A 23,071-nucleotide genomic window follows, 5' to 3' on the forward strand; every position below is an offset into this window, starting at 1 on the left:
GGGTAAACCACTGTCATCATTGATAGTGTTCTTACGAGTAAGATGGTGTTGTTCGAAACTGCGTTTCATGAGACAGTCATAAAAGATTTTCAAATATTGTCAAGTGAGCACTTTGAATACTGGAATAACAAAAGCAGAGTTTATCTCACAGTTGATAACAAGTCTTTTGCAATTTTTCTTGTGTGACAAAGAAATCATTTACATCAACTGCAGTAAAACATCAAAACACCGCTTAGCAGCAGGTATTAGATGAACAAATTTCCACCAGCAAAGTTAGCCCTTAGCAAAATGTATAACTTGTGCCTTTATGTCTTTTGAATTTTTATAATATATGATTAAATTATAAGTTTCACAGTCCAGAGAAAGCCCCTTCACTCTAACTAACACGTTCATTTTTAAAATGACTCTGTGTTGTTTCAATGGAATAATTATGCAATGTATTCCATTGCCCAGGGTCCTACAACAGAAGATTTCCCATTATTTTCTAAAAGATCCAGTAAAGCATTCTTGATTTCAATCAGGTCAGACACCCTGTCAGAGTCCAATCTTGACACATCAATGACAAGGCATATCAGAGCTGTCAAAAGTTTACAACATGTAATAAAAACTGAACTAAAGTCAAGCATGCTATCCTCTCGTAGGCCCAGTGAGACTCTAGGCAACCAGTGATTTGTAGGCTTCATTACATCCCAAATGTTCAATGTATCTAGCCCTTGGCAGGGTGTCAAGGACAAGAAATAATCAGTCTTTAGAGATCACTTTTGAAATGCTATGCCCTCTGCTTCCTTCAGGTAAATCATTCCTTCCACGTTTTCAGGATCCACTGATGAAAGCTGATGATTTTCAACAGTCTGTGACAAGCGAGATATCCCCCTCCCCAGCCATGGAGAAAATGATCTCATGCAGTCAGCTTTCACCAGGTGGGCTGTGCGTGATGAGTGATGATCCTCCTGAACTCTTCTTTCAGAGTCAAAAGTAAAAACCAGAATGCTGTACGCGATCTTGTACACAAGAGCGGAATGAGCACCAGAGGAGCAGACAGGAAGAAATTTTAAAATTTATTTCCTGATATTTCATGTCTAGAAACCAAATTTTGTTATGTTGAATTTTTGCATTCAAAACAGTGGACTAATATGAAGTATCTGAAAATGATGTGAACATAAATGATGCAAACTGGTGGCACTGCTTACATTGCCATAACCATTAAATGAAGCTTCTTGTCTTTTTTTATCAACAGATTTTTATTGAAGTATAGTTGATTTACAATGTTGTGTTAATTTCTGCTGTACAGCAAAGTGATTCAGTTATACATATGTGTACATTCTCTTTTAAAGTATTCTTTTCTGTTATGGTTTATCATAGAATATTGAATATAGTTCTCTTGTCTTAATATGACTTTTAGTCCAGCTATTAACATGCTGATAGATCTGCAAAGAAAGTTGTTACTAATTTTCAAGTAGCAACTTTTTTCCTCATGATAGGCTTGCATTTTTTTTTCACTCGCTAAAATTCCAGCTATTTCAACCATAACAACCACAACAATTTAAGTTGCTCCTACCAATACAGTATAGCTAGTATATTTATTTAAAAAAAATATTTTTAAGAACTGCTGATCTATTTTCTAGTTAATTTAGACCTCTAATTTCAGCATCTCACTTCATACGTAGTCCAGGTTTGGTTAATTCCCTATAATTTGTGATTAGAGATGATATAATGCCAATAAGGGTAATAAGAAAAGCGAATGGCACCCCAAATTTCCATTTTGGAGAAAATATGTGGAATGATATGCTGATAAGAGAGATAGAAAACAAAGATTCAAATATAATAGCAACAGTTACAGAACATGGTGGATGATTTCTGGTTTTACTGTAATGTTATGTGTTAATGTGAAAATATGACACATTGAATTTATTTCCCAAATATCTGGCTTTTGAAAACTGAATGGATAAGAAAGTATTGATTATGAAGCATAATTAATTCAATAATTCAGTCATATATATTCCCAATAATTCATGAAGAATATACATGTATATAGACATATAATCTTTTATAAAATTTTAATTAAAATATTTTTGCTTCCTTACTATGTAAAATTTAGTAAATATTTTATGAAACACTGCAAATTGTAATGCAGCACTATATTCTTCATGACAGAAAAAAAATTTTCCAAGATGTAAAAGTCAATTTGAAAAGCAAACACATCCCAAATTACAGATTTTTTCTGCTAGTGAATTATCTTTCATTATTTTTATTTTTAAGGATGAAAAATAAATATTTTCTTGCGAAATGCTTGATGTTTCTTTTTTAAAAAAATTTCTTCCATGTGTTTTAATATTCTAGTTCAAGGTGAATAATACTGGGCCTTCATGTTACAGTTGTTTAGGATATATGTTAGGATATATAGATATAGATATAGATATAGATATAAATTGCAGAATTTTGTGTAGTATATGCCATTCCTTTAAAAATCTTATATAGGTATATATGTATATATATCTTTATACTTAATTATATACTTTATATTTAGAGAGATATAGAGGCATAGATATAGTTATCTCTACCACAAAACTTTTGGAAATCTGCAAAATTTTCTTTTGCAATTAATTACCACATTTATATTTATCACTGTAAAGAAGAAATTTTTTTCAAGTTTTATCTCTCTCAGGCAGTTAGAATTGCCATGTATGCTTATTTTCTGGTCCCAGTCTCTCACATTTTTTTAATTAATTATTTCTTTTATTTCAAATTCCACCTCCCCCAAAAGCACCACACACATGCAACAGAATGTTCCAATTTCTCCACTACTTTAAAAAATAATTTAAAAAATCCTACAATTACATCCCTCTGATCCTAGTCAAATAACCCACAAACAAATGAACATAATCTAAATAGAGGCTATATGGCAGATATCTCAATCCACAACCTATTATAACCTTAAAATACAAATGGGGAACGCTTTTCAATGTGTTGTAAAATGAATGTCACTTTGAATTGAAACATCACGGATTGAATACATGTGCTTATGTACCAAAAATCTGTTAAGAATTTTAAAACATACATATCCACCAACATAAAATAAATAGGAGAAAAAAATGAAAAACAGATGTCAACCAAATTTGGAAGATGGCAAGGTGACAGACAAGTGATACCTGACTTGCCAGGAAAAAAAAAAAATATGACCTCTCCAGGATCAGAGGAGAGTCATCTAGAAGCTGGCCTGGGATAGGTTTGGGTGTTTGGGCAACAGCTAGCTCTGAGTGAAAGTCTTTGGAAGAATTAGTCAAGACTCCATAAGCCTGAAGCCCTTGCATCTGAGCAACTGTCTCTACCAAAGATGAGGGGAAACAGGAAGCTATCCATCCAAAGAGAGTTAACTGAAGAGATTCTGCACATGGAATTTTGGGCAAAGTTGAGAGTAGAGGTGAGGCTAAGTACTCAACACAGAAAGTTGAGGTAAAGGTCTCTATATTTATATGGCCAATGCCCCAACCTAGAATATTAGAGAGTCCAAGAGAAAAGATCTATAGACATCTGCATTTAGAGGAAATTCCTACAGGTCTGGTAAGTCTTTGTGTTATCACTGTGGAGTGAGGCCTGGTAGAAACAAACCTTGTTCATACACCAAAGCTTACAATCACCTTTTCAGTGCCTCATAACATAAATATAAATGGAAAATAATAATAAGCAGACATTTGAGGAAATCCACTGCTATAAAAGAGACAAAACCAAACAACAAGCAACAAGCATGCAACAAAATAGATAAAAGGAGCAAAGAGCAATTTGGAGGAAACAGGGATCACTAGGGAGTGATGGGAAACTTCAAAACATCTATTAATCTTCAGAGAGCTGTAAATATTACCAAAAAAAGGTACTACAGGAAAAGAAAATCCAGACAATAAGAAAAAGCTCCAGGAAATTCTAAAAAGAAGGGCAAAACCAAAAAACAAACAACCACCTCTACCACCACCACCACCACAAAAATAGAGAAGAAGGGAAGCTGAAGTTGGGGATGGACTTTAGAAAGAAAAACTGGAGTAAAAGTGATATGGAAACGTAGAAAGAAAGAAAGAGTTTTAAAATAATTAATTTACAAATTTCAACTTTCAATTAATACAGAAGTAAACAAGAGAAAAAATAGAGGGAAAATCTTTTAAGAAATAATATAGGAACATTTTCTTAAACTAAAGGATATAATTTTTCACTGAAATAAGCTACACTGGGTACCTAGAATAATAAATGAGACCCCACACAAAAACATAATTTTAATAAAATTTCAGAATCATAGGCTGAAAAATAAGACTATGATCTTACAGAGAGAAGAAAACTGTGCATATATTAAGAATCCAAAGTAAGAATAGCATCCAATGTTTTAATAGTATTGCAACTAGAAGGCATTGGAACAATGCCTTTTAAAATATGAGGAAAAATAGCTGTCAGTCCAGAATTTTTCATCGAAATGAACAGCTACTCAAGTGTAAGAAGCATAATATTTCAAAAAAGTTTTCAAAAATATTTCAAAAGATCAGCCAAGCATCTTCCTAAGGCAGTTGACCTAGAAGGCCTTAACCTTTTCCTCGGCAACACTAAAATTTAGACAAACTTCTTCCTAACTCTAGGTCCCTGACTTCCTTTTCTTAGAGCATTTACTTTAGAAAGCTTAGAATTATAAATTATCTCTTTATTCCTTTGAGATGTAAATTTTTTTAAAAAGACTTGGCGGTTTTACAACCCAGGCATATCTTTCTCTGGGACCTGGGAGCCATCCCTTTGTAATGTCATCACCAAGGAGGATCATGGTCCTATCTCCCATTTCCCTGGCAGAGTAGGAGCCTAACTTAGGCAGGCACCTTTCTCCAAGCTGTAAAACTACCTCTTGTTTTAAAGATATGAGAGTTTATTTTACTTTGGATAAAACCAATAGCAAGCACAGATGGCCTATGATTCCTCCCCCCCACCTCTTAAAAACTTGCCAGTTCTTTGTTTCAGCAGAGTTGAACTCAGACAGGGTTCTGGTCTCACTCCCCTGTTATAATAGCCTTGAATTAAGTCTTCCTTGCATGTTTACATTTGTACAGTGTAATTTTTGCTTTGACACAACTATAACTTATATTCCAAAAGAAGGCGTAAGAGATAGCATCCAAAATAGAATATGTAACAGGAAAGAGGCAAATAGAGTCCCCGAGCTGACTATGAAAGAAATCCTAAATGAGAGTTGTCAGAGTTTGAAAGCATAAAATACATTGGGAGAGAAAGATGGAAAGTATGAGGAGAATGAAAGTACCCAAATAGAACTAGTAAATTCCTAGGTGAGTCTTACCATATTAAAAGGAGCTGTATGCTTCTACCAGAAATTTGGTGGTGAGTTAGTACAAGGGTACATAGAAAACTTAACCAAACAAGTAGCTAGGAAGTTATTAATGCCATCGAACATAAAAAGTTGGATGATAAAAACAAGTATTTTTTATGCTCTGAAAAATATTTACACAAGTCAACATATTAGAAATCCTAAATAAAAGTTAATGTAACCAGTAGTGTCATAGAATTGTGTCAGGAGGATGGGGTGTGGGGATGTACTTGTGAGTGAGAGGCACAAGAGAGTTAAATCCTGAACTGCAATATTACAAGTAAAAAGTTAATGTCTAAACTTTAAATAGATTAATATCAGAAGCAATGGTTCAAACAGGTGAAGTATTTGATTGTCAAGGGACTAGGGGTAGGGATGGTGAGGCTACAAGATAATTTCTTTCCCTTACAGGACTGGAAGTATTATTTGACTTTTTAAATGGCAAATATGTAAATTTGAAATATAATAAGAACAGGATCTGCAAGGGGCAAAAAAGCATCTGTTTGCTGAAAATAAAAATGAAGAAAAAAGAAAAAAAGATAAAGTGAAGAACAAAAAGAGGGAGAGGACAATTTTTTAAAGGCGAGATGTAAAGGAAAGGAGCCAAAAACAACAAAAAAAGAAAAACTGCATTTTTCATACTTAATCATTTCCTGGGATGTTATCTCTGAATGATTATATGAATGACGAATGGCCTTGACCAATACTGTATTAGCAAACAGCAACTCTTATTTTCTTCTAAGAATTTATTTTACTTTTTTCACTTATTTTTTAAATTGAAGTACAGTTGAGTTAAAATATTGTGTAATTTCAGGTGTACAGCAAAATGATTCTGTTTTATGTACAGATATATCTATTTTTACAGAATTTTTTCCCTTATGGGTTATTACAAAATTTTGAGTATAGTTCCCTGTGCTATCAGTTCTGATAAAACATAGTATTGAATTACTGTGAGGTCTTCAAAACTGCTCTGCAATGTTCACCATGTCAACGTTTTTTGTCCCACATGAGCTATTTTAAGAATTCACCAACTTCCTTAAGTCCTATCACCACTCCCTGCCTCCTTCATTCTCAGTGATTAACCTTAGCTCTTACCTTACAGAGAAATTAAGACACCATCACATCCCATCTCTCTCACTCTTAAATCTTACCCCTTCAAATGTATCCTAATTTTCACCTAAATATTTTCCTTCTCTCTCTTCACAGGAGACGTTTGAAAACTGGCACATGTACCCCACTTCCATGCCCTTGGTGATCTCTGTAAATCTCCTGGATGAAGTTCTGAGTACCAAGGCCAGTTCAGCTCTATTGCTGGTGTAAAACCTGTTAGTTGCACAAGAATATGTGATAAAATACCTCCAGTCTTGCTGTTAGAAAAGCTATTAGAAATATTTATATATTTATTTAAGCATTTTTGTCTATTGCAAATTTTTTTCAACCCTCACAGACTAATATCATCCTTCACCTCTGCTATTAGGTGATGCTGCTAAAGAGAAAAATTGGACGGCTTTTGATTTTGCCCATGAAGACATAATCTTCTTGAGGGTGCCTGCCATCTTTTAATCTTTTATTTTACTGTCGGTTAACAAATCCAGGCTATATCTTAGTTTAATAATCATTTTGGTATCAGGGATGCCTCATTGGTTTATAATTATTCTTTACAACAAACTTATTTTCTGGATCTGATTCCTTTAATTCTCATGGATCACACTCAGCTTTGTTTTTAATCTGTCCATCTTTACTGGTTCTTTTCTCTGAATACAAATATGCTCAAATCGCTGCAAAGATAAAAGGTAATATTTCCACTCTTTGCTCTAGAAATGTTTCTTTCTCCAATAAATCCTGTGAATTTCACTTCATTAATATCTCTTAAATGCCTCCTCTCATCTAAATCCTCATCACTACTATCCTTTCTATTTATTATTTTGGTTACTTATATAATCTTCTAATTGTTTCTCTGATCAATTTCCTCCTCCAACTCTATTTCACCATTATCTCCCTTTAAGCCTCAGATCCACATATCTGACTGTTTATTACACATGTCCACCTGTATGTCCCATGCACACCTCAACTCAGTATGTCCAGACCTAAAATCAGCTTTTCCTCATATGCCTGCTCACTCTTCTCACGTCACTGCACGTAGTTGTTCAAGTAGATATGTGATCATCCTTGATTTCATTCTGTCCTTTACTCTCAATGTGCTAACAGTTATCAAATTGTAAAAATTCTATTTCATAATTGTCTCTCAAGTCTAGTCACAGCTCTCCATTCCCATGTCTGTATTTAGATAATGATTTTTTTCCATATGGATATCCAAAAACCTCATGGCTGATATTTCTGCCATCAGATTTGTCCTTCTGCTCATTCTTCTGAGGAGAACACAGAATGCACTTATAGTGATTTTTATAGACTGCAAGTATAATTATATGCTTCCCCAGTTTAAGACCATTGGATATCTTGTTATTGCCCTGAAGATAAAGTTCTAACATCCTTCAATTGACTTAGAAACACCTTGATTATCCAGCTCCTATATTTCTCCCTTACTTAGTCTCTTGATCCCACACTTCAATATTTCAACATATAAAAATAGTTTTGTGATTCAAGTGCAAAATTTTCTCCCTCTCCTCTGGATATTTATGCATCTTGTTTCATTTTCCTTGAAATATTTCCTCCCTTTAACACCCATTCTCTTCAACTTTCCTGAGGTTTGATTTAGATTCTCTATTAGATTCCTAGGGCTGCCCTAACAAATGGGTGGCTTAAAAGAACAGAAATGTATTCTCTCACAATTCTAGGTGCTAGAGTCCATGGCTGGGTCATGGTCCCTCTAAAGGTTCTAGGGAGAAAATGTCCCATGCCTCTCTACAAACTTCTGGAAGTTGCCCGCAATTCTAGACATTCCTAGACTTGTAGAGGCATCAATCCAATCTTTGTCTCCATCATCACATGGCTTTCTTCTCCCAGGTGCATCTGTGTTTTCACATGACCATCTTATAACCACACCAGTCATTGAATCAAGGACCCACTAACCCAGTATGACCTCATCTTAACTGATTATACTTGTAAAGACCATATTTTCAAATAAGGTCATATTCTGAGGTTCCAGGTGGACAAGGGTTTTAGAGGGACCCAATTCAGCAGAGTATAGATGCTCTTTTTACATCTTTTTATTGCAACCTTAACAGCCCCTAACACACCAGATATAATATTACACTGAAAATTCTTACTGATTTGTCTTTTCCCAAATTGCACAAGGACCACAAACATGCTTATCTTGTTTACCATTTTATCTTTAGTGCCTAGTACAATGTTTGACAGAGAGAAGAGGCTTAATATATATATATATATACATATATATATATATACATATATATATATATATATATATATATATATATGAGTGAATGGAGGATTTAAAAATCTGCTTTTTTTAAAAATTCTCACAGCCTTCTCATAGTTTTCAGGGTAATTAGCTAAACTAAAATAGAATCTAAAAGAAAGGACTGTGTTAAAGTTTAAAATAGTCATTCCCTTTTCTCTCTACCTCCTTTAGGGTAAATGCAAAAACAAAAAGAAACAAACTCATAAACAAACTAAGGTCTTCTGAAGGTGGCATGCTGCACATTATTATTATTATTTTTTATCGTCCTACTTCACGCTTCATCTTCCCAACTCCTACTTATCCTTAAAAACTTGGTTCATTTAATTTTCCTATTAGAAGGGGCATCCAGTTCTCCCCCAACCTCATTCTTCTTTTGGGGTAGGTGCATTTTAGTCCATTCCTATAACAAGCACTGTCAACATCCTGCCCATGTTCTAACCTCTCTCATAGTCCCCATGCCACCTGGCTACATCTTATGGCAAGAACCTACAAGTGCTGGACTGGTTGAGATGTCACAGAGCTGAAGTCCATGAGAAATCCTAGCCAAGGACAAATGCTGAGGCCAAATCACTGAGATGAGCAAACTTAGGCATGTCACGTGACATTTCAGCATCTCAGTTGACCAAAACAGTAACCTGCTCATTAACACAAACTGTGTTGTCTTCTTTCCCTTCTGTTTCACTTTCTCCCTGACCTCCTGGTGTTTCTTAGGATCACTAACCAAATAGAGCACTAGCACTCCAGTCCTCTCTCAGGATCCACTTGTGGTTAGACCCAGTTTGAGGCATTTCATAACAGTCTTCTAATCCTGTTTATCATACTCTGTAATCTATTTACTTGTCTTTTGTTACTATTACTATGTAATGTCCCCAATGGCATGAATAGTACTTTACTACCCACCATCCAGCACAGAGCTCATAGTATGGTAGGAATGAATAAACATCTATGGTTCGTGGGAATGTAAACTGGTGCAGCCATAATGGAGAGTAATATGGAGTTTCCTCAAAAAACTAAAAATAGTTACCATATGATCCAAAGATCCCACTCCTGGGTATATATCTGGAGAAAACTATAATTCTAAAAGAAAAATGGACCCCAATGTTCATAGCAGCACTATTCACGATAGCCAAGACATGCTTAGAAGCAACCTAAATGTCCATTCGACAGAAGAATGGACAAAGAAGGTGTGGTACATGTACACAATGGAATATTACTGAGCCATAAAAAGAATGAAATAAAGCCTTGTGCAGCAACATGGATGGACCTAGAGATAATCATACAAAGTGAAGTAAGCCAGAGAAAGACAAATATCATATGATATTGCTTATATGTGGAATCTAAAAGAAAATGATGCAATTGAACTTATTTATAAAACAGAAGTAGACTCAGACTTAGAAAACAGACTTATGGTTACCAAAGGGGAAAGGAGGAGGGGACAGATAAATTAAGCATTTCAGATTAATATATACACATGACTATATATAAAATAGATAACAAACAAGGACCTACCATATAGCACAGGGAACTATACTCAATATCTTGTAATAATCTACAATGGAAAATAATCTAAAAAAGAATATATATATATATATATATATACACACACACACACATACATATATAAAATTTCTGGTTCTATTTTTCTTTTAATGTATGAATAATTTCACAATTTTATTATTATGTGACAAAAATTGAATTGAAAGGCAGAGACATTATGGTAAGGCACATGATATTAATCATATATAATTTGTAACTTTATATTAAAATATATTCATTTTTATAAGCAAAACACATTAAGCATATCTTTTAAAATGTAAGGAATTTTAAATATATTCTACATGTCAGTTCTGCAGACACTTGTAACTTGTTCTGAATTTTTTCCTGATCCATTTTTAAGCATATTTCAAACTATTGAACATGCTTTTCAAATGTGTTTCCATGTCTATGGCTAAGTAATCCATTGCTTTATAACCACTCATAATTGACTTAACAATCTTATCACACATTCTAGCTTAAAATAATGTCAAAAGGCACTCTTCAAAGTTACTAGTTTTATGAAAGTGTAGTCATGGGCACAAACGTACCCATTTAACACTGATGGATTGCATACCATTGTTTTGACAAGAATACATGTAACTAGTGTTTAGCTCACTTGTTTTCTGAACACTCAAAATGCAGTCTGAACAGGTTTTTTATTTAAACTATAAAGCACATCTTGTCTTTTATTTCTTTGATGTTTACTCCCCTCATGGCTTTCTGTTTTACTCCTGAATAGCTTTCCCCAACTGGAGTAGCGAGCACTACATCAAAAGTGTAAATTGTGAATAAGTTCTGCCATGCTCAGTGGGCCCCAGGAAACCCAGGGGGAGGCACTGTGGGCCAGCGGCCTGGGCTTGGCTTGTGATGGGACAGCAATTTTGGAGACATGGGAAGCAAGGTAGTTGCCGAAAAGGAGCAGACCAGAGTAATGCAACCAGAAAAAATAAATAAAAGATCTTTCCCAGAGACCTTCAAGATGGTGGAAGAGTAAGACATGGAGATCACCTTTCTCCCCACAAATACACCAGAACTACATGTGGAACATGTGGAACTACATCTACATGTGGAACAACTCCTACAGAACACCTACTGAATGCTGGCAGAAGACCACAGACTTCCCAAAAGACAAGAAACTCCCCATGTACCTGGGTAGGGCAAAAGATAAAAGGAAAAACAGAGACAAAAGAATAGGGACAGGACCTGCACATCAGGGAGAGAGCTGTGAAGGAGGAAATATTTCCACACATTTGGAAGCCCCTTCACTGGCAGATACGGGGATGGTGGCGGGGGAAGCTTCAGAGCCACAGAGGAGAGCACAGCAACAGGGGTGCAGAGGGCAAAGCGGAGAGATTCCCGCACAGAGGATTGGTACCAACCAGCACCCACAAGCCTGAGAGGCTTGTCTGCTCACCCACCAGGATGGGTGGGGGCTGGGAGCTGAGGCTCGGGCTTCCATGGGATCACAGGGAGAGGACTGGTGTTGGCTGTGTGAACACAGCCTGAAGGGAGCTAGTGCACCACAGCTAGCCAGGAGGGAATTGGGGAAAAAGTCCAGAACTGCCTAAGAGGCAAGAGACCATTGTTTTGGTGTGCGTGAGGAGAGGGGATTCAGAGTACCACCTAAAAGAGCTCCAGAGATGGACGGGAGTCACAGCTATCAGCGCAGACACCAGAGACGGGCATGAGATGCTAAGGCAGCTGCTGCCGCCACCAAGAAGCCTGTGTGCAAGCACAGGTCACTATCCACAACTCCCCTCTGGGGAGCCTGTGCAGCCCGCCACTGCCAGGGTCCCGTGATTCAGGGACAACTTCCCCAGGAGAACACAGGCGCACCTCAGGCTGTTGCAAAATTATGCTGGCCTCTGCCGCAGCAGGCTCGCCTCACATTCTGTACCCCTCCCTCCCCACTGGCCTGAGTAAGCCAGAGCCCCATAATCAGATGCTCCTTTAACCCCATTCTGTCTAGGCAGGGAACAGATGCCCTCAGGAGACCTACACACAGAGACAGGGCCAAAACCAACCTGAACCCCAGGAGCTGTGCAAACAAAGAAGAGAAAGGGAAATTTCTCCCAGCAGCCACAGGAGCAGCAGATTAAATTTCCACAAGAGGTACCCTACATCTGTGGAATACCTGAATAGACAATGAATCATCCCAAAACTAAGGCGGTGGACTTTGGGAGCAGCTATAGATTTGGAGTATGCTTTCTGCATCTAATTTGTTTCTGTTTTTATGTTTATCTTAGCTTAGTATTTAGAGCTTATTATGATTGGAAGATTTGTTTATTGATTTGGTTGCTCTCTTCCTTTTTTTTCAATACACATATATATTTTTGCCATTTTCTCTTTTTGTGAGTGTGTATGTATAGGCTTCTTTGTTTGATTTTGTCTGTATAGCTTTGCTTTTGCCATTTGTCCTATGGTTCTGACTGTCCATTTTGTTTTGTTTTGTTTGTATAGTTTTTAGCCCTTGTTATCATTGGTGGATTTGTTTTTTGGTTTGGTTCCTCTCTTCTTTCTTTCTTTCTATTTTTTATTACTTTTTAAATTTTTAATATTTTTTTCTATTTTAAACTTATTTTTATTTTATTTATTTGTATGTTCTTTCTTTCCTTCTCTCTCTCTCTCTCTCTCTCTATCTCCCTCTCTCCCTTTCTTCCTTTCTTTCTTTCTTTCTTTCTTTCTTTCTTTCTTTCTTTCTTTCTTTCTTTCTTTCTTTCTTTCTTTCTCTCCCTTTTCTTCTGAGCCATGTGGCTGACAGGGTCTTGGTGTTCTGGCAGGGTGTAAGGCCAGAGCCTCTGAGGTGGGAGACCCAAGTTCAGGACATTGGTCCAACAGAGATATCCTGGTCCCATGCAGTATCAAATGGTGAAAGCTCTCCCAGAGATCTCCAACTCAATGTTAAAACCAAGCTCCACTCAATGACTAGCAAGCTACAGTGCTGGACACTCTATGCCAAACAACTAGTAAGACAGGAACATAACCCTACCCATTAGCATCCTAAAATCATAATCAGGTCTCAGGCACCCCAAAACACACCACCAGAATTGGTCCTGCCAACCAGAAAGACAAGATTCAGCCTCATCAACCAGAACAAAGACACCAGTCCCCTCCACCAGGAAGCCTACAAAACCCACTGAACCAACCTTAACCACTGGGAGCAGACTCCAAAAACAACAGGAATTATGAACCTGCAGCCTGAGAAAAAGAGACCATAAACACAGTAAGATAAGCAAAATGAGGAGACAGAGAAACATACAGCAGACGAAGGAGAAAGGTAGAAATCCACCAGACCAAATGAATGAAGAGGAAATAGGCAGTCTACCTGAAAAAGAATTCAGAATAATGATAGTAAACATGATCCAAAATCTTGGAAATAGAATGGAGAAAATACAAGAAACGTTTAACAAGAATCTAGAAGAACTAAAGAGCAAACAAACAATGATGAACAACACAATACATGAAATTATTGAAAAGAAAAGATCTCTAGAAGGAATCGATAGCAGAATAACTGAGGCAGACAAACAGATGAGTGACCTGGAAGATAAAATATTGGAAATAACTACCACAGAGCACAATAAAGAAAAAAGAATGAAAAGAATTGAGGACAATCTCAGAGACCTCTGGGACAACATTAAACTTATGAACATAAGAATTATAGGGGTACCAGAAGGAGAAGAGAAAAAAAAGGGACTGAGAAAATATTTGAAGATTATAGTTGAAGACTTCCCTAATATGTGAAAGAAAATAGTCAACCAAGTCCAGGAAATGCAGAGGGACCATTACAGGATAAATCCATGGAGAAACATGTCAAGACTCATATTACTTAAACTATCAAAAATTAAATACAAAGAAAAAATATTAAAAGCAGCAAGGGAAAAGCAACAATTAACGTATAAGGGAATCCCCATAAGGTTAACAGTTGATCTTTCAGCTGAAACTCTGCAAGCCAGAAGGGACTGGCAGGACATATTTAAAATGATGAAAGGGAAAAACCTACAATGAAGATTACTCTACACAGCAAGGATCTCATTCAGATTTGATCAAACTCTTAGAGGAAAACATGGGCAGAACACTCCATGACATAAATCACAGCAAGATCCTTTTTGACCCACCTCCTAGAGAAATGGAAATAAAAACAAAAGTAAACAAATGGGACCTAATGAAACTTCAAAGCTTTTGCACAGCAAAGGAAGCCATAAACAAGACCAAAAGACAACCCTCAGAATGGGAGAAAATATTTGCAAATGAAGCGAGTGACAAAGGATTAATCTCCAAAATTTATAAGCAGCTCATGCAGCTCAATAACAAAAAAAAAACAAACAACACAATCCAAAAATGGGCAGAAGACCTAAATAGACATTTCTCCAAAGAAGATATACAGACTGCCAACAAACACATGAAAGAATGCTCAACTTCATTAATCATTAGAGAAATGCAAATCAAAACTACAATGAGATATCATCTCACACCAGTCAGAATGGCCATCATCAAAAAATCTAGAAACAATAAATGCTGGAGAGGGTGTGGAGAAAAGGAAACCCTCTTGCACTGTTGGTGGGAATGTAAATTGATACAGCCACTGTGCAGAACAGTATGGAGGTTCCTCAAAAAACTACAAATAGAACTACCATATGACCCAGCAATCCCACTACTGGGCATATACCCTGAGAAAATCATAATTCAAAAAGAGTCATGTACCAAAATGTTCATTGCAGCTCTATTTACAATAGCCCAGAGATGGAAACAACCTAAGTGTCCATCATCGGATGAATGGATAAAGAAGATGTGGCAAATATATACAATGGAATATTACTCAGCCATAAAAAGGAACGAAATTGAGCTATTTGTAATGAGGTGGATAGACCTAGAGTCTGTCAAACAGAGTGAAGTAAGTCAGAAAGAGAAAGACAAATGTCATATGCTAATACCTATATATGGAATTTAAGAAAAAAAATGTCATGAAGAACCTAGGGGCAAGACAGGAATAAAGACACAGACCTGCTAGAGAATGGACTTGAGGATATGAGGAGGGGGAAGGGTAAGCTGTGACAAAGCAAGAGAGAGGCATAAACATATATACACTACCAAATGTAAGGTAGATAGCTAGTGGGAAGCAGCTGCATAGCACAGGGAGGTCAGCTCGGTGCTTTGTGACTGCCTGGAGGGGTGGGATAGGGAGGGTGGGAGGGAGGGAGATGCAAGAGGGAAGAGATATGGGAACATATGTATAAGTGATTCACTTTGTTATAATTAAAAAAAATACTCTTTTCAGACAAGCAAAGGCTAAGAGAAATCAGCATCACAAAACCAGCGCTACAAAAAATGCCAAAGGAACTTCTCTAAGCAGGAAACACAATAGAAGGAAAAGACCTACAATAACAAACCCAAAACAATTAAGAAAATGGTAATAGGAACATACATATCAATATCTTCCTTAAATGTAAATGGATTAAATGCTCTAACCAAAAAACATAGACTGGCTGAATGGATGCAAAAACAAGACCCGTATATATGCTGTCTACAAGAGACCCACCTCAGACCTAGGGACACATACAGACTGAAAGCGAGGGGATGGAAAAAGATATTCCATGTAAATGGAAATCAAAAGAAACCTGGAGTAGCAATTCTCATATCAGAGAAAATAGACTTTAAAACAAAGACTATTACAAGAGACAAAGAAGGACACTACATAACGATCAAGGAATCAATCCAAGAAGATATAAAAATTGTAAATATTTATGCACCCAACATAGGGGCACCTCAATACATAAGGCAAATGCTAACAGCCATAAAAGGGGAAATTGACAGTAACACAATCATAGTAGGGGACTTTAACATGCTACTTTCATCAATGGACAGATCATTCAAAATGAAAATAAATAAGGAAACACAAGCTTTAAATGATACATTAAATGAGATGGACTTAATTGATATTTATAGGACATTCTATCCAAAAACAACAGATTACAATTTCTTCACAAGTGCTCATGGAACATTCTCCAGGGTATATCATATCATGGGTCACAAATCAAGCCTTGGTAAATGTAAGAATATTGAAATCATATCTAGTATCTTTTCTGACCACAAAAATATGAGACTGGATATCAATTACAGGAAAAAATCTGTAAAAATACATGGAGGCTAAACAATACACTACTGAATACACAAGAGATCACTGAAGAAATCAAAGAGGAAATAAAAAAAAATACCTAGGAACTGGCTACCCTGGTGGCGCAGTGGTTGAGAGTCCGCCTGCCGATGCAGGGGACACAGGTTCGTGCCCCGGTCCGGGAAGATCCCACATGCCGTGGAACGGCTAGGCCAGTGAGCCAAGGCTGCTGAGCCTGCGCATCCGGAGCCTGTGCTCTGCAACGGGAGAGGCCACAGCAGTGAGAGGCCTGCATAACGCAAAAAAAAAAAAAAAAAAAAAAAATTAGAGAAAAAGAACAAAAAAACCCCAAAGTTAGCAGAAGGAAAGAAATCATAAAGATCAGATCAGAAATAGATTAAAAAGAGATGAAGGAAACAATAGCAAAGATCAGTTAAAATAAAAGCTGGTTCTTTCAGAAGATAAACAAAATTGATAAAACTAAGTGTCCATTGACAGATGAATGGATAAACAAGATGTGGCACATACATACAATGGAATATTACTCAGTCATAAAAAGAAACAAACTGAGTTATTTTTAGTGAGGTGGATGGACCTAGAAACGGTCATACAGAGTGCAGTAAGTCAGAAAGAGAAAAACAAATACCATATGCTAACACATATATATATATAATCTAAAAAAAAATAAAGTGGTTCTGAAGAACCTAGGTGCAGGACAGGAATAAAGACGCAGACATAGAGAATGGACTTGAAGTCACGGAGAGGGGGAAGGGTAAGCTAGGACGATGTGAGAGAGTGGCATGGACATATATACACTACCAAATGTAAAATATATAGCTAGTGGGAAGCAGCCACATAGCATAGGGAGATCAGCTCCATGCTTTGTGTCCACCTAGAGGGATGGGATAGGGATGGTGGGAGGGAGATGCAAGAGGGAGGAGATATGGGGATATATTTATATGAATAGCTGATTCATTTTGTTATAAAGCAGAAACTAAAGCAGAAACTAATGCACCATTTTAAAGCAATTATACTCCAATGAAGATGTTAAAAAGAAAAATAAAAGTGTGCATTGTTCTGAAATCAGATTTACCTGATTTTATTTGCCATACGATACAAAGATTTGTTGTTTTGTTCCCCCTGAATTGTCTTCTGCTTTCTTACTGTGTCTACTGCTGTGAGGAAGAGTGGGGCTCACAGCCTGATTCAGTCAGGCTTAGCAGCATGAAACAGCATAGTCAAGCTGGCATTGTGGGCATGTTTATTTAATTGTCCTACCAAAATATTCTAATGTACCTGCTGCTAAAATAAGAGCATGCTTTGAAGAGAAGCAATGTTTTCTAGTAGGAAAATAATTAACTAGAAAATGGAAAATGTTGCTTTAATCTTCAGTTATTAAAACACTGAAAGAAAAATTCTTTTTTAAAATTTCCCCTAAATTTGCATTTTGAAAGCCAGTTGAAACTTTTCCCATACTATATCTTATAGCGAGCGAGCCAAAAGCACAAAAGATTTAAATTCAAGCAAAGGTTTGCTTCTATGCCTATTATTAGCTTAACTGCTTTTCCAAATACATGGAAGCATATATACGAAAATGTATATAGGATATATTTCTTCTGTGTTATATAAATTAGAGATTATCAGTAACTATCAATAACTACCAGAAAAATCAATGAGTTTTCTTGTTGGAAAATATAGTGAAGAATTTTTACTTATAGCTAAAAGTAATTAATAATTTCCTAGGATAATTTAATTTTGCCAGTAAGAAGGCTGAGGTATTTTATTGATATTATATGAACATTTTTTTTAGCTGATCATCTCTGCCTGTTTCTTGTCCATAGAATTTGGGGGTCCAAACTTGAAGTCTCAAAAAAACAATTATCTTAGGTCCAATGGTTTGCTGGTTTGTATAATTCTGTCAAAAAGTTAACCGATTTATTTACTTGATTCTCATGAGTCTCATGTGTCAAGAGACACACTGGCTCTTCTGGAACCATGCCTCTTTCCCTGGATTTAATATGGGTAACTTAAGCCTATCATACTTCCATAGGAGAGAGATGCCATTTTCTTTTCTTTTTTTTTAAACCATATTTTTCCAACTGAAAGAATTTCCTGGGAAAATGATACCCATTAAGAGTTTTTAAAATGGGTGTAATAACTACACCCTGATATTGGTCTTTAAATCTGAATTTTAATTGGTTATTTTTATTCAGCTGCTTTGTCAGTTCTATATATTAAAGGGAGATTAGTGCCAGTTAAACTTCCAACACAGACAGCCATTCCACTCTGTATTCTCTCTGTTTTCCTTAAGTTCTGCTTGCAAAGCAGTTTTTTTCTGAACTCACCTCTCTCGCATTATCCTGGCAAGTGCAACCAACAGGAAGAAACTCAGGCTACTAACACTGGTTTCTCACCTCTTCATTTACAAATAAAGCCTAGTGGGTACAATATCTCCCTTCTAAGTTATCACATATGATACTTTTTCTAAATAGTTAACCACTGCATGACATGCATCACCATCCTTCTAGGTTCTGATTAAAAAAACTCATGCTCCAAGTTCCTGGCCTCAAATCCAGGGCCACATTTTTCAGTTGTCTATTAAGGGAGCACCTTTGATCCAAAATTAATTTTTGTACAACAATCATGATGGCCAAGTTATTCTGTAGGAAAGAAACATTGGAACATTTCAGTGTCTTAAAAGAATAATGTCTACACCTTATTCATGAGATGTATTACACCACATGTCTTTTCCAGACTGAAGGATATTCCATTTTAATATGCAGGGTCAATTTTAATATGCATTTTAATTGGCAGAGTCAGGAGAAAAAGTAAGAGAGGGTGGCAAACAAAGTGTTAGCTTTTAAAATTTAAGCCCAGAATCCATGGAACATTTCTGCTCACATTTTATTGGTCAAAACATGTAATGTGATGTACTGAATTAAATAAAGTCCCCCCCGGTCCAACCTCTGCCAAAAAAAAAGTATGCCCATCTAGAACATCAGAATACAAACTTATTTGGAAATAGGATCTTTGTGGTATAATTTGTTAAATTAAGACAAGGTAATATTGGATTAGGGTGGGCCCTAAATTCAATGACTGAAGTCCTAATATAAAAGTCAAAGGAAGACACACAGACATACAGGGAAGGAGGCTATATGAAGATTGGAGGCAGAGATTAGAGTGATGTGTCTACAAATCAAGGGACACTAGGGATTTCTGGCAACCACCAGAAGCTAGGAGAGAAGCAAGGAATAGTTTGTCCCTCAAAGCCTCCAGAAGGAACGAGTCATGTTGACTCCTTGGGTTTGGACTTCTGGCCTCCTGGACTGTGAAAGAATACATTTCTGTTGTTTTAAGCCATTCAGTTTATGGTAATTTGCTATGACACCCATAGAAAACTAATACACATGGAATACTTAAATTCAAGGGAGTTCAGATACATAATTCTTCCATAGATGGGACACTGAATATAACACAAGTTCAAAAGACAGGTTATTTCCTTATAAATATGAGTAGGATGATAGGATTTTTTAAACAAGTTTTCTTATTTTAGGCATAAATTTTGAGGTGATGGACATAATACTTTTTGGTCCCTTATTTGTTAAGTGAATTAAGCCAAATCAATCCAAAGTGATGGTCTATCAGACATAAATAAATTAAGTTCATGAAAGCACAAAGATATTTGGGAGAAGACAAAATATTTCCATATTAAGAGGTTTTTTGTTGTTTTGTTTTGACATAACTAAAGTAAGCATTCTGAGAGTAAATAAACTCAATAAATCAGTTTGCTTCTGGCCCTTTTATTCTATGTCATTGTGTTAATTTTTATTAGGAAATAAGATATGCAACTCTGAATTATCTGTGGTTCTGAGAATTCAGTTCATATAAGGATTTTAGCAGAGTTTAAATGACAAACCAACCACAATCAAACTACTCCTGCCTGTTCACAGGCCAAAACTATTTTTTAGGGGAAAATAATGTGAGCATCATTTCTCCAAAAAGCAAACACAATATCATAAGATGTCCGAATTTAAGTTGGGAAAATAGCTTATTGGGAAATTATTATATTTATTCATCCATTTCCTATTAGTTGGGGTTGATGTTACTTACCACAGTAGAGGTAGCCCTTGGAAAATCCAAGTGTAGAACATAATATTTCCCATTAACGTCAGTAGCCAGTACACACCCTAATAAATCAGCCACCATAATCCTAAATGGCCCTTTCTGTCATATAGACCTTGATACCAAGAAATAAACAAGAAAGATTTCAGTGATATAGCAAAGAGGATTTCTTTTATAACTTGTCTATAGATAGAACAGAATAAAAGAATGTTGCACATAATCATAGCCTAGAAGATGAGACTGTTCAAGGAGGATAGAAAGGGTATCATGTATTTGTAAACAATACTTTGTTAGGGGGAAAAAAATTTGGGGAACAAAAGGTTTGATTCTTGGGTACTGGAAAATATTTTTAAGATAATAATCAGCATCAGGGAAGGCAAGTACATTGTGAGCAAATAAAGGTTCTTCAAATCCCATGCAATGGATACGCCAAATGTAATACTTGTGGAAAGATGAAATCAATTAGAGAGTTTAGGACATGACATAGAAGAATCATAAAGTCAAGAATGGGAATTATGTAAAAATGGAATTAATAACTGAGAAGGGAAGGTGAAGGAAAAAGGAGATAAACACACTATTGGATGATGGAAAGGAGTAGCCCTAATGTTCTCTCCACCAGAGTCCATTCTGTAGACTGGCTGGGATTCCCATTTCAGAATGAGCTGTTGGCTTTAGTTCTTATTGGCTTGACTTACTTTTGGTGACTCCTTATCTCTCTTCAACTCCTGTTCTAAGGGTAGATGCTCAACTGATTGGGCTTGATTAGGCTAAATTTCCGTTAAAAGGACAAGATTTTGGGGAAAATCTGTATAAGAAATTTTTGGAATTTTGAAAAGCCGCCTTAGATTCAAGCCATTTCCGGAAGTATTGGCTCCCGTGATTTGCTTTACTAAACAGAAAAAGACATTGATAGTGATGTTTTTATACTTAAAATTATGTTTTCTTTGGTCTACACTTCTTAATTTTAGTGTGCCTCAATTTATGTTGATCATGAGGGCTTTTTATTTACAAGCCATAAAAAGAAATGAAGTTGAGTTATTTGTAGTGAGGTGGATGGACCTAGAGTCTGTCATACAGAGTGAAGTAAGTCAGAAGGAGAAAAACAAATACTGTATGCTAATGCATATATATGGAATCTAAAAAACAAAACAAAACAAAACAAATGGTAATGATGAACGTAGTTGCAGGGCAGGAATATAGATGTAGACATAGAGAATAGACATGAAGACACGCAGTTGGAGGGGGAAGCTGGGGCGAAGTGAGAGTAGCATCGACATATATACTCTACCGAATGTAAAATAGTTAGCTAGTGGGAAGTAGCAGCATAGCACAGGGAGATCAGCTCCGTGCTTTGCGATGACCTGGAGGGGTGGGATAAGGAGGACGGGAGTGAGGCTCAAGAGGGAGGGGATATGGGGACATGTTTATGCATATGGATGATTCACTTTGGTGTACAAGAGAAACTAACACAGTATTATGAAGCAATTATACTCCAATAAAGATCTATTAAAAATATATAAATGTTCTCAAATGCATTTATTCTGGTGAATATCTGTATCTATGATATGTGTACATATAGATAGATAGATAAGTATATTAATATGCAAACTACTGAATGCAGCCATGCAGCAACCTATTCAAGAATCAAAAGACTTAGAATCAAGAAGTAATTAAACAAAGACTTTTGAAAGATGAAAAAGTTACTTAAAATTGATGTACTTAGACTTATACACTATTTTTTTTCAAAATAATTTTGGGAGAGTGCTGTCAATTGGGTACTTTGTCAGATTAAAGAGACTAATGGCATAATATTTACAGGGGCAGAAATGTCTCAGTTACAGTTTTCTTCTATTAGTAGTTAAGAAGATCATGTGCTTTGAGGTCTGAAAAACCTAAATTCAAATTTCCCTTTCAAAACTTTCCAGCTGCATAATCCTAGGGAAAGTATCTAACCCCATCTGGACATTTCCTTCCCAGTTTGAACATGTGGATATTACCTACCCATCAAGTCATTTTGAGTATTAAGGTAAGAAATCAATGTAAGTGCTGATCACAGATGTTAGCCTATAACAAGCACCCAGTAAATATTGGTAATTATTGATTTCTTGCAAAAATGAACTCACACCTGGGAGGGGTGAGATGAGCATTGAGAAGAAGAAATTGGAATCTAATGTAAGTAAGAAGATTATAAAGAAAACCTAGCTGCTCTGAGTTCAAGTGTGTGGCTTGTATACTTTTCAAGACACTTAGAGTTTTAGCAGCTCAAGTTAATGAGCTCTGCTAAACACAAGAGAGGAGACATCTGTATGAGACTGTGTCTAAATCCAGCCCCATTGTTCAAAAGGAGGAAGAACTCAATACCAAAAATTTCAGAGGTTTATTTTTAGAATTGGTTATTAAAAGCACAGTATGCAATAATTTAGGAGGAAACAGTTGGTGATCATCAGGAACCAACACAAAATCATTGAATCCAGAATGGGAGGTAGGGGATAACAGCTCTATTTAAATGTATCAAGGGCATTTATGAATGTAGCAATATACCTTGTGTGAGATTAACCTTGAATTTTTTTTCTGC

The sequence above is a fragment of the Pseudorca crassidens genome, chromosome 18, assembly GCF_039906515.1.
Source record: "Pseudorca crassidens isolate mPseCra1 chromosome 18, mPseCra1.hap1, whole genome shotgun sequence".
NCBI lineage: Eukaryota > Metazoa > Chordata > Mammalia > Artiodactyla > Delphinidae > Pseudorca > Pseudorca crassidens.